Source organism: Struthio camelus, chromosome 20 (assembly GCF_040807025.1).
Source record: "Struthio camelus isolate bStrCam1 chromosome 20, bStrCam1.hap1, whole genome shotgun sequence".
NCBI classification, from domain to species: Eukaryota; Metazoa; Chordata; class Aves; order Struthioniformes; family Struthionidae; genus Struthio; species Struthio camelus.
This window is the reverse complement of record NC_090961.1, coordinates 4,605,562-4,617,241: the sequence shown is the minus strand read 5'-3', so window position 1 is coordinate 4,617,241 and position 11,680 is coordinate 4,605,562.

The following is an 11,680-nucleotide window of genomic DNA, read 5'->3' as shown; positions in this document are numbered from 1 at the left end:
TCGTCAAAAGTGATGCTCTGGACTCGTGCCGCCCGAGCCGAGTCAGACAAGGACCGCCGCGGCCCTTAGAGAGGTTTCTAGCAGGGCTCTGGCCGTGATCCCGGTAGAAGGTATGGCCACAGGAGCAAGTTAATGTGAGGTAACCGAGGGTGTGAATTTATGGCACAGCAGCTGCTGCCTGGCAATTGCCAAAGCGCACGCTTACCCCACGGTGAAGGCAAAGGGATCTGTGATACCCCGTCCTGCAGGGACAGGGATACGGTGTCCTGCGGAGGAGAAACAGGTCCCCAGACACGGCGCGGTGGCGCTCGTGCTGCAAACCTGCACCCCAGGCACGGCTCGCGGCAGCGGGCTCACGCGGCCGCACACGGGGCCGGCTCGCACCGGGAGTTATCCTGGCACGTTTGCAGTGAGATGATGCTGCGCCAAGAGCTCTGCTGGTAAATTCCCCCTGCTCGCAAGGCCGCAGAGGCTGGGACGAGAGGACGTTTTAATGCACTCCTCTCGCACAGAGCACTTGATGCTTCCGCTCTCTGCGAGCGAGCGAGCGAGCGAAAGAGGGAGAAGAATAGAGGAGAACGCGCGAGGGCAGAGGAGAGCGGTGCCCGGCCCCTCGAGTGCGGAGGCGCACGCCAGCGAGGCGCTCCGCGAGCAGCCTTTCTCCAGCTGGGTTCCTCTTTTGCAATTCCAGCATCTTGTTTCTCAGTAATTTATATTGACAGAGTCTTTCAAAACACTTTAGGGTTGTTTACAGCATTGAGCAAGAACATTTTGTCTCTTGTCCTCTTCATTCTTCAAGAAGCTTCTCTCCTCTGTCCTTTCCCACCACCCTCCCGGCCGCCGGAGAAGCCGCCCCCTCGCTCGACACCCAGCCGCGCTGCCGGGGCTCGGGAGCGCCGCGGCACGTCTGCAAACCTGATGGGTCAGGGAAGGACCTGCAGGTCTCCTTGATGCAGTGTTCCTTCCGTCCAATTACTAATTAGCTTTTCCAATCAGGGGGAAAAAAAGAGCCTTTTCAATGGAAGAAAGTCCCTGTGCCGGAAGCGCTCGTGCACGTGTGCGCGTCTTTGCATGCGGAGCGTGTTTGCGAAGCGCTGGGAGGCACCACGACATAAAAACTGCAACACGAAGCGGGGCCTTTTGGGATCTGCTCCGGTATCGGCGTGTGGTCGTCTGAGCCGTGCTGCCCCATCTGCGTAACCTGGTGGCTCGTCCTCACCCTCTGCCAGGCGAGCGCCGAGCGCGAGGAGCAGCCCGCGACGCTGGAGCCCCGGAGAGCGGGATCTGCAGCAAGCCCTTTCCTCCCCAGCCCTCCCCGTTTCCTCAGCCCTGTCACTGGTCTGGCCTGGCCTGTCCGGATGTCGGGATTGTCTCTAGTCCCGTCGTACTTTTGCCCTGTTGCCCTAAGAGCACGGGGAAGCCAACTCTGTTACGGAAAACAGGCCCAGTCCTGTCCCTTTCCCATCAGTGCTGACCAGTTTTAAGCCTTAAAAGTCTTCTTCAGGCTTCAAATAGGAGCCTTTTAAGACCTTTTAAGATGAGGAAACGAGGAAAAGGACTTAGATACCCCCGGTGAACAAGTCCTCTGTGCAAAGTCAGCTAATGCTGGAGGCTTGCAAGGCATGGTGCGAGTTGGACCTGGTAGCCCTCCCCAAGCCAGCTTTAACCTGGCCAGCGCAGGTGAAAGAGCGGAGAGCAGCACAGATCTCCGAATGGGCTGGAGACCCAGGTCCTTTCTGCACAGCTGCATTGCCATGCTCTCACTGCCTCTTTCCTATTCTGTTTAGATTAAAGCTTATACATGTTTGACTGCCCATGCCACAATAATCCTCCTATTTGCACTTACCTAAGAAGGCTGGAGTGTCCAATTATTTTAGAATCTGCTGTTTTACATGCTCTCGGCTTTGATTTTAAGACTTTTCATCTTTTGGGCAGGCATCAAAGCGAACCCTTGCCAGCGCTGCATTGTGGGCTTGGGGTGTTCTTGCTGCGTCCTTGCAATTAGCAGACGAGCTGCCCGGCCAGCGCAGCGGCAGCGACCCAGCACTGTGCCCCAGCAGCAAGCGTCTCGGGCAGGACCGCAGAAGCGAGGAAGGTTCACCCAAGACTTCGAGCTGAGGCTTTGGCTGGTATCTGCCCTGCCCACAGGGCTGAATCAGAGCGCTGCCTAGATTACCAAGATCATCCGCTGAGCCCGTTATTTTTGAGCACCCTTCTGAGGAGGGCACAGACTGTGCGGGCTCGGGAAGAAAGATCTGGTATCCTAAACTCCCCTTTTAGCTCTCCCTTAACTGTGCTTTGGCTTTCTAATCTCATCCTTTGGCACGGCTTTCAGCCAGTTAGTGCCGTCAGTAGCATCACACTAAAGTCATTAAAATGACGGTGGCCTCGTCAAGCCAAAGGTCTGGCCCAGCGGGTTCCCCCATCCGTGAAGGCACGGTAGTCCAGCGCTGCCCCCTTCCCTGTTCATTAGGTTGTAACAGCAATTGCCCAGACGAATCACCTTCCTAGCCCCACACCTATTTCCTTGCAGAGAATATACTCATTGCTGAGGGGGACAGGTAGGAAGCATTTCCATGCCTGTTTGTCTCTGTGTCCCACCATAAACTGCTCCGCAGGCCAAATCAGCAATGACGCTGCTGGGAAACTCATTCAGATACATTAATAGGGGAAAAAAGAGGGTGTGCGTCTCAAGGAGGCTCCTCGACACACGGCGTCTGGCTGATGAGAGAGGCTGTCAGGAGCAGCCCGCGCGGTGGATGCTCCCCGTGATGATAACTGCTCAAAGTGGATGAGCTCTCTGTCAACAGCTTAATAATCTGCGTCTGCCGTGATCCTGTGTCAGCCAACACTCCCGGGAACGAATGGCTGATAAGGAGGAGGTTAGACTGGGGAAAACGGGCTGTTTTGTCAGCGCAATGTTCTTGTCAACAAAAACGCTCTGGAAAAGCTTGCTGGCGCCTTCTTCGTTAGCCTGGGATGATTCACCAGCCTCACAGGCCACTTAGCCCCAAAGCCTCTTTCCCTCAGTAGTCAACAGCAACTGCAGAGGACAGAGCACCAAAAAACCTTGCAGTAAGCAGATGTGGTTGAGTCTTCTCCTAACCCCAGACAATCAGCCTGGTTTTAATCCTGAAGCTTTTATACCTTTTCCTCACATCTTTATTTTTTAAAAGTGATTTGCTTTTGAATGTGTGGAATTGCTTATTGACCCCTGGTGATTTCAGTCCGAGCGGAAGCTCAGCTACAGCCTCAGCTTCAGTTCATCCTGCGGCAAGGAGTTCCACAGCTGAGCTACCTTTGGGCAGAAAAATGGTCCTTTTGACCATCAAAATCAGTGAGAAAACAGGAGCGAGGAGTTGGGATGCAACGCTTCTCATCCAGATGGGCTCCGATTCTGCATTCGGAGACACTGGTGCGGATTTAGGCAGTGCACCTTCCCTGGGGGAGGCGCAGGAGAGGAGGCGTCTGCTCCCCCTCCACCAGCAGTGCCACGTCCCGCTGCCCCTGTCCACCCTGGTATCGCCTCCATCCGAGCTTGGTGGTCCCACCACGTCGGTGATACAGTGGAGGCGCTAGCCTGCTGGCAGCCGCACTGGAGGGCTCAAGCCCAGTGCCTGGGTCAGGCCGTTGGGCTGCGCGTGGTGGTGCCGGCAGAAGGACGGCCCGTGCTGGTTGCACAAGAGGAGCCGTCTCATGGGTCCTTCTGGGGAAGAGAAGGAATTAGTGCTTGGGGAGCAAATTCCTCCAGCTGCTTGAGGCCAGGGCTGAACGCTCTGGAATGCCAGAAAGATAACAAGACGGTGGACACGAGGGCAGACGCTTAAAGGGGCTGCAGATGCAATAGAAACCCTACGATGAGTGACCGAGGGACATGCTGGCACCTCTCACAGTGGGGATGGGGGCAGGAGAGGAACTACCTGGCAGCCTGCAGAAGGAGCCAGGAACAGGGCTGTGGCCAGGGATGTTCCTCACACTCAAATTCTGTGGCTGAAGCACAAAACTTACAGCTTTTATCCGCTTTCGCAACCCACTTACTCCGAGTTGCTTGGAGGGATGTGTCTAGACAGCCTGCAGTACGGCTGCTTCTCTGTGCTGTTTGCAAGGGCTCTTCCCCTGCTTTTCCCTCTCCTCTCACACGCTGATCTCCATCCTCTGTAGTCCCTAACCTAAAGCCCAGCCTTGGACCCGTTCTGCACAGGCTCTTCTCCTGGAGGTGCACACTTCCCATAGAGAGCAGCTGCTATCATCACGCACCCCAGGCTCAAAGCTAGACTTGAGCAGAGAGTGTCAAAGCACAAAAATGTAATGCCTGAAGCAGAAAGCGTGTATTTCTGAGGCTGAGGCTTCTTCTGTGGCTAGTTAACCGGCTCAGCGCTTGCATCACTCACAGCAGAGCCCTCTGTTTGAAGGCCTGATGCCCGGAGGTCAGCTCCTCAGCTAGTGGAAGCTAGCAGAGCTGCTCTAGGTTTAACAGTGCTTCCTCGGATTTACATGAGCTGAGGATCCTGCCCACCGTAGGCAGAATTAGCCACTCATTAGAGTCACCTGCAATCATTCAGTGCAGGGGGTGAAATGAAAACAGATGCCAAATTACCACTGGAGCAAATATTTTACAATTGAATTAAAATTGGCTTGAGACTGTGGGAGTTTTTCATTCATATTAACGATGTGACGAAGCACTGGGAGGCTGCTGCAGCTCTGGGTTTAATCTCTGTGTGCTCCCAGGCCCAGCCGAGCCTGCGTTTGTCCCCGTCTGTCTGTGTGCATGTGGCAGCGTCCCTAGATCGTCTCCGGCACTGCGTCCCATTGGCGCTGCAAACCTCCGATGGCAGTATCACAGGTCATTTGGGGGCCCTGTCTGCAGACCCTTGCCTTGTCATTAACTTACACACCGGTCCCTGACGAGGAAGCTGAGGTCTCTCTTGCAACCCTCTCGCAGCCATCACCTTCTCACGGCTCTTTTTTTGCCAATGCTGTACACGTCTGTTTTTGACTGGTAATCAATGTGTTCAAAAAGTCGAATGTGAGAGCAATCAGTGAGCAGCCCTGCTGTGTTCAGGCTGGACTTGACTAATCCAGGAAGTTAGCCGGCATTTACACTTCAAGAGGCGGTGCTGTAGTGGTCAATGCTGCAGTGTCAACTTGGGGTCTTCGGGGTTTAAAAGCACAAAACATCAGCTTCTAGCAAACTTCCCTGCAGTTTCTTTCTGCGTGGGGCTTATTCTGGTGCAGAGCTACACCTGTGCCGTTGTGGGGCCGCTGGTTTCGGCTGCGCGCTGTTGTAGCAGGACAGAGCATCTCTGCACAGTCAGTATGAAAGGGCACGTGTTGGCACTTCTTTATAAGTGCATTGGTGGTATGAGTGATCTGGAGAGCTGAGTAAACCTTGAGATTGCTGTTCTGAAATTTCATCTTCAGATATTTGCTATCGCTGCATTTGCACACATTTTGTCAAAAAGGCAAGCTGCTTGGTGGCAACACACACAGGAAGCACTTTGATCTAAAAAGTAAGGCAGAAAGCTTCAGTCAGTGCCAGGCAGCAGTGCTCTGAATATTAAACTTCCAACTATTCTATCATAGAACAACATGTCACATTATATTATGACATGTGCATAATAAATGTCACATATTATGTGTTACAATTTCTGACATGTCATAAAATAGTGCAAAAAAAAAAAACAACCTAGGACATCCACTGGAATAAAACAAATTTAAAAGCTCATTTTTTTATTTAGGAAAACATTCCAGATTTAATTTTGTAATGAATTTTTTCACTTTTGAAAAGCAACTCGGAATAATTTCCCAGCTGACTTTCTCTGAAACAAAGACAACATTAACGTTTCCCAGTTTGTGCCCTGGGTCTCTGACAGCTTTGTTCAAGCAATGCTACTACTGGTATCCGAGTGAGTTAGCTTAAAGCTAGCCCCAATATGTCTACATACGATGCAATCACATTTCTGACTGAAGGGAGAGAGTTCTTTTTGCTAGAAAGTTTTGGATGTGTTTAAGACAGAAAACATTTGGGGGCTAGGTTTTGCAATGCAGGCAACTAACGCCCACAAAAATCAATCCTTATCAGATTTGCTCCTTGTTGGAAACATATCGATGCTAAAATTTTTCATGTGTAAATTCTTGCTTTTATGAAGAACGGTCATGGGATATTCATTTGAATCAGGCATTAGGTATGCATACATATGTACTACTCTATAGCTCCTAACTCATTAGGTAAATTCACCATTAGCCATATCCACTCGTGCATTCAGTCAGAAAAGTCTGCTGGAACAGCATGGAAAATCAAAGTCATTTTTGCCTGCCTCGAAAAGAAAAACCTTACAAGCTGCCAACATCTGCTTTAATCTTGCTGCTTCTGGAAGCGCAGCGGCAAGTGGGGAAAAGGCAGAGAGAGGAAGATTTTGTGATGTGGGAGCAATCGCGCTGATGGACCCCAGGAAAAAAAACCATCCTTCAAAGAAATTCAACCTGAGTTCATCCTCAGTGTTGAGGTGAGATTAAGTCATCTTCCCAATGCAATATCCACGGCAGAGTGTGGGGCGTGTGGTCAAACCATGGATCAGTCTGCTCCAGGCTGTCAGGCTGGAGGTAGGGTCAAGCAATCACAAGCAATGGCATTAGTACATTTTCAGAAGATTTGCCCCCTTTCTCAGGACAAGTAATGGATGAAGGATGGTAGTAATATCAAGTGAGCAGTCCCAATCACTTGATATCATCTGGCTTCACTCTGGGGCATGTTCCAGCACTGTGCCACAACTGGGTTTCTCAGCACAGTGGTTTCTGTACTCAGTCCATGCTCTCTTTTCTCCCCGTCTTTCCCCCATCACAATGTCTTCCCTGGCTGCTTTCACGCTCAGAAACAACACTGCTCGTTTAGATACTGGTGGCTGGCAGCTTTTTCCCTTGGAGTCAAACGGCAAAGAGTTTGGTTTCCCAAGCCGGCCTGAGAAGGCTGGCTTTGCTGGGCCAAGCACCGAAACATGTCTGGCAGGGTGTGCTCACTGCGAGAGTTCGAAGTTGATTGCCCTCGTTTCCTCAGTGCTACAGAAACAGAGGGATTTTCACTGGATTCTCGATAACCTCATTTGCAAGATGAGAATTGCTAAGCAGAATAGAATTAAAGTTCTCAAATGCTCTACTAATTTCCCGGCCCAGGTCACGAGGGACTTCTGATCTCATTGTGGGATCAGAATCCATTCCACCATTGTCAGGAAAGTGCCGCTGACACAAACTTACTGGCATCACTGGGCACCCATCCTTATTTACATGGCCTCATCATTTATGAAGGCTTGGAGTCATTCATTTCCTGAATGCCTCCCTTTGATGGAAAAAATGACGTTTCGTAAAAGACATCGGGCCAAGTTGGGCATAAAAGAGTTTAAGACATACTCATTTAGTCAGGTGAAGCAATATTATCTTCACATTTTGTTTTCAGAATAACTTTAAGGATTCAGGCAGGTATCCAAATCCTGTTTTAGCGGGAGTTGAATGTTTAACTCAATTAGACTCCTTTTAAAAGCCTCGTTTAACCCCGTGCTTAACTTCAGATGTGTCCTTTGGTCTCATGAAAGCCAACAGGACTTATGTACATTGCTTAAAGTTTAACAGATGGCTACATGAGCGGCTGAATTAAAATCGGAACGTTCAGTTGAAGTTCTTGGGCCAAAAGTAGCTTTTAATAATATCGTCCTTTGCAACTCCACTTGTTAATTTGTAGAACTCAAAGTACTTTGCAAAGACCTCAGCATTAATGCTGACTGCTTGGAAACAGCAAAGATCAGTTGCAGAGGGTCACCTGAAACGGTCCCGCAAGTTGGTGGAAAAAACCATCCTTACGTCCCAGCTCAGTGCTCGGCCTTGTGGCAGTGTCATGTTTGATCCCTTCCAGAAGGGTATAGATATCCACTGGAGGGACTGGCATCATACTTGCACTGTCTGACTAGATTTCTCATTCAGGAAGCATCAGTCAAACAGCAATTTCCATTCAGGTAGTCTTGGAGCTGTGGAGTGAACAACTCAGCAAAGAAGGTCTCTAAAATGAACGCATGAGCATTTCAGGGTGATTTTCCTTCTGAACTGCGCTGAGTAGTGAAATGGGAGTCCTGCTGATTTTGGGGGAAGGAGGAGGACTGAGCCTGAAATATGTATTTAACCCAATCTCAGTAAAGCTCTTTCCTTTCAGACCTGCTTAAAAACAGTATTTCCCTCCCATTTTATCCCTTTCTTTCTATTGGGAAAGCTGCCAGAGGAGGACTGAGCTGTTTCTGTCTGCATGGATCCAGCCCGTGTCCAGAGAGGCCAGGCAGGGAAGAGGGAATAAGCCCAGCACACAAGTCATGCATTTTGCAATCACATCCCAGGCCCACCTCCCAGCCCCATCCCCATGTTTGCATGGGGATGCCCTCTTTCTGCCTGTGGAAAGAGAGAGTTCTTGCTCCAGTCCGAGGACCCAATCTGCCCAGCTATCTGAAAGAGCTTCTCCAGATCCATTTCCAAGATCAAACCTAGCTCTGAAACAACGTAAATCAGGAGAATGACTCCATTGAACTAGGACCAAAAGAGCCCAGAGGTGAAGTTTAGAATACAACTTTAGCTTGTTACATTTTTTTTTCTCCTGAGATTGAAAGCAGCAAACGCAGAAGCTGTTTTACTGAGGATCACTTACAGTTTCTCAGTATCTAAAGAAGTAACCTTAAAGAAGTAACCTTAAATCTTTCCTCATTTTGGCCTCTTGCCCATTTTGTGGGCAAATTTTACCTGCTCTGAGCAATGGGTACCCATGACGGCATGTTCTTTTTTCCTAATATATTAATTTGAAATCTACTTCTTTAATATAGAACCTTTTTGCTGCTTGGAAGTGAAACAGGACCATAGCTTCCCTGGTTTGGGCTGGCCTGGCCTCCGGTTTACAGATGGGATTTGGCGATTGCTCTCTTGGCAGAAGTCATGATTTTGCAGATTTCTGAGCGAAGCTAGTTCTTGGCATTGCTGGGGTGCTGCTTGCATCCAAATCCTCTAAGCCCTTCATGACCAGTGAGGGCTTCATTGCACTTTGGGTTGTGGACCTGAATGTGGGAGTGGAAAAGCCGCAAAACCTCTTGGGGCCCGGTGGAGAATGTGATGCCATGAACAAAGTCAGGCAGTAGTTAGGGGCTGTGAGTGGGTTATGGACAAAATCCAGATATCTCGATTCCCCCATTTATACCTGAGGACATCCCTATACCACATGTGTTACAGGCAGGTGGGAAGGGCCCTAGGAAACTTGTTTCATAGTTATTGCTGTAAGTGGCTGAACAATCAAAATTTGGGGACTGGTTAATCAAAACTGACGTTGAAAGAAGTAGGTGTGTTCTGGAAATAGTTTCCTTTGGATTTTCATCAAGAGATGACACGCATCAGATCCTGTTCTTGCAGCCTGGCACCAAACCCAGCTGAGCCTTGGACTTGGCTCTGCACGTTCTCCCGCTTCGTTACTCATGCGCGCAGGTGGACGCAGAAACCTCCTGCATGACACAAACTGTAGGCAACGTGTCCGCGAAGTGCCTCAAAACAGGCATCTGTTAAACGACGTGCATGACAAAATTTTGTACCAACAGAAATTGGCCTGCAAAGATGTTTTGGAGCAGCAAGCCACGCTGTGATTCAAGACTTATATGTTAGCGAAAACTGCCAAGCTGCCGTGGCTGGACTCAATCTCTGAATCCGTGCTGCTGTACTTGCGGAGTTAAAAACAAATGTCTGGAGCCGAGGAGGCTTGTGGAGCCCGTCCATGGCAGTAGGCGGGAGATACTTCTGCATTAACCACCTTTTGTTTCGATGCTCCTGTCTGGCCTCCCTGTGAGAGCTGTGGTCGGATGTCAGGGTTGTAAGCCTGCTGCATACCAGCGCTAGGCAGGGCTTTTACAGTTTCATCCAAGGATCTCCCAATGTGTCCTAACAGTGTGCCAGATCAGATCATTTCCTCCAGGGTCCTGAGGCATGTAGTTCTCTTTTTAGCCTCTACTTTCTGGAGTCCTGATTCTATGGACATTTCAATTATATTTAATAAGAATAAAAAGCCTTTCTAGCACCTCTGGTTTGTCCATCCCCTCCAAGTCTTTCAAGTCCAAGCCACACACCCCTTTCACAGCGTATCCAGCCTCCAACTATTTTTTCCCTGTCCTGCACCACATATCGCCACCCCGACCCAAAGGACCTTGCCCCATGGACCAGCTGCTGGCGTCCCAGCACTGCGAGGCACCCAGGTGGTGCGGGAGGACTTCCAGCGATGGGAAGGACAGCTCCCTGGCTAGGTCCCAAGCCAAGGAGGAGGAAGTTTTTTGAACCCTCCACCACCAACAGTGGCCTTGGCAGAGCTAACCCATCACGTGCCTCCCTCTCTGGGGTCTCCATGTTGTGCTGGCGGCTGTGGGAAGATTATGAAACCATCCGTCCTGGGGAGGAGGGAGAGCCAGGACTTTCCCCAAGCTCTTTAGGTTTGTTAAAGGAAACGTGGAGACGCTAACGGGTGTGAAATACCACGTGCATTGTGAAAATTCAACATTTCTTTGCTTCAGCCTTATCAAAACATCTTGTTTTGACACAGCATGACAGCCCTGGACCGTGGCAGTCAAATCAATATGCTTCCAAGCCATCTAAAGGACTGTGATCTTTTCCAGCCCAAAATTAGGCAGAAGTTAGTCCTTCTCTGCAAAATGCTTTTGTATTGCCCTAGGCAGATGAAAGGACCTGAAGGACTTTCAATCAATCTGCGACGTCCCCCGGCAGCGCTTCCCCAGTGGCTTCTCGCTCCTTTGCCTGTGTCCTCGTGGGTGAGGCTGTCCTCACCTCCCAACCAGAGGGGCTGGAGGGAGCTCGCGGCTTTCTTGCACTCGGATCCCCCAATAATGACTGCTGGGAGGAGTGTGGTCTTTGCACAACTGGCAAGCTGAACCTGCTCTGCTTTGCCCGGCTTCCAGCATCCCGCCACTGTGCCAGGATGGCTCGTGTGGCCGGCACGCGGCGGCGGCGGAGGAGGCACCGCTTGGCTGGGAGAGAGAGGCCGATTTATCTGGAGCGGGAGGACAGCATGGGCGGCGCGGCTGCCAGTGTTCGCGGTGTGCGCTCGCTGCTGCACGCGGAGGTTTGCAGAGCTCCCGCGTAACGGCCGAGGCTGGCTGAGCCACCAACCCGGCCGCGTCTGCATCCGTGGCACGGAGCCCGGTGGGCTCAGGGGAAAGTGTTCCTCCTCCTCGCCCTGCCTCACCGCGGGATGAAAAGCCTGGCCCCCTCCCTGCCTCCGACCGCTGTTTCTGCTTTGCTTTCCCGGCTGTCTCCGGTCCAGCCCCCGCGGCTGCTTTCCCCCAGCGCGGCCCTGCGACGGGGTGCGGAAACGCCTCCCGCAGCGGGGCGAGCCCCGGCAGCGTGGGCTGGCGACGGGCTGCCTCCCCGTCCTCTGCGCTTCTCTGGGGGCTTCAGCTGCGGGATGGGCACGGGCATCGCAGGCCACCCCAGCGTGAACACCTGCAGCGGGGCTTGCTCGGGGTGGGTCCTTTTTAGCATCAGCCCCGGATTCGACAGGGAGTAAAACCATAGTCTGAATGGAGCAAGGAAATGCAGGTCACAGCTGGTATACGACTGCCAATTTCCTTTTGCATCCCACCCAGGGTGGCTTTGGAGCCCGTAC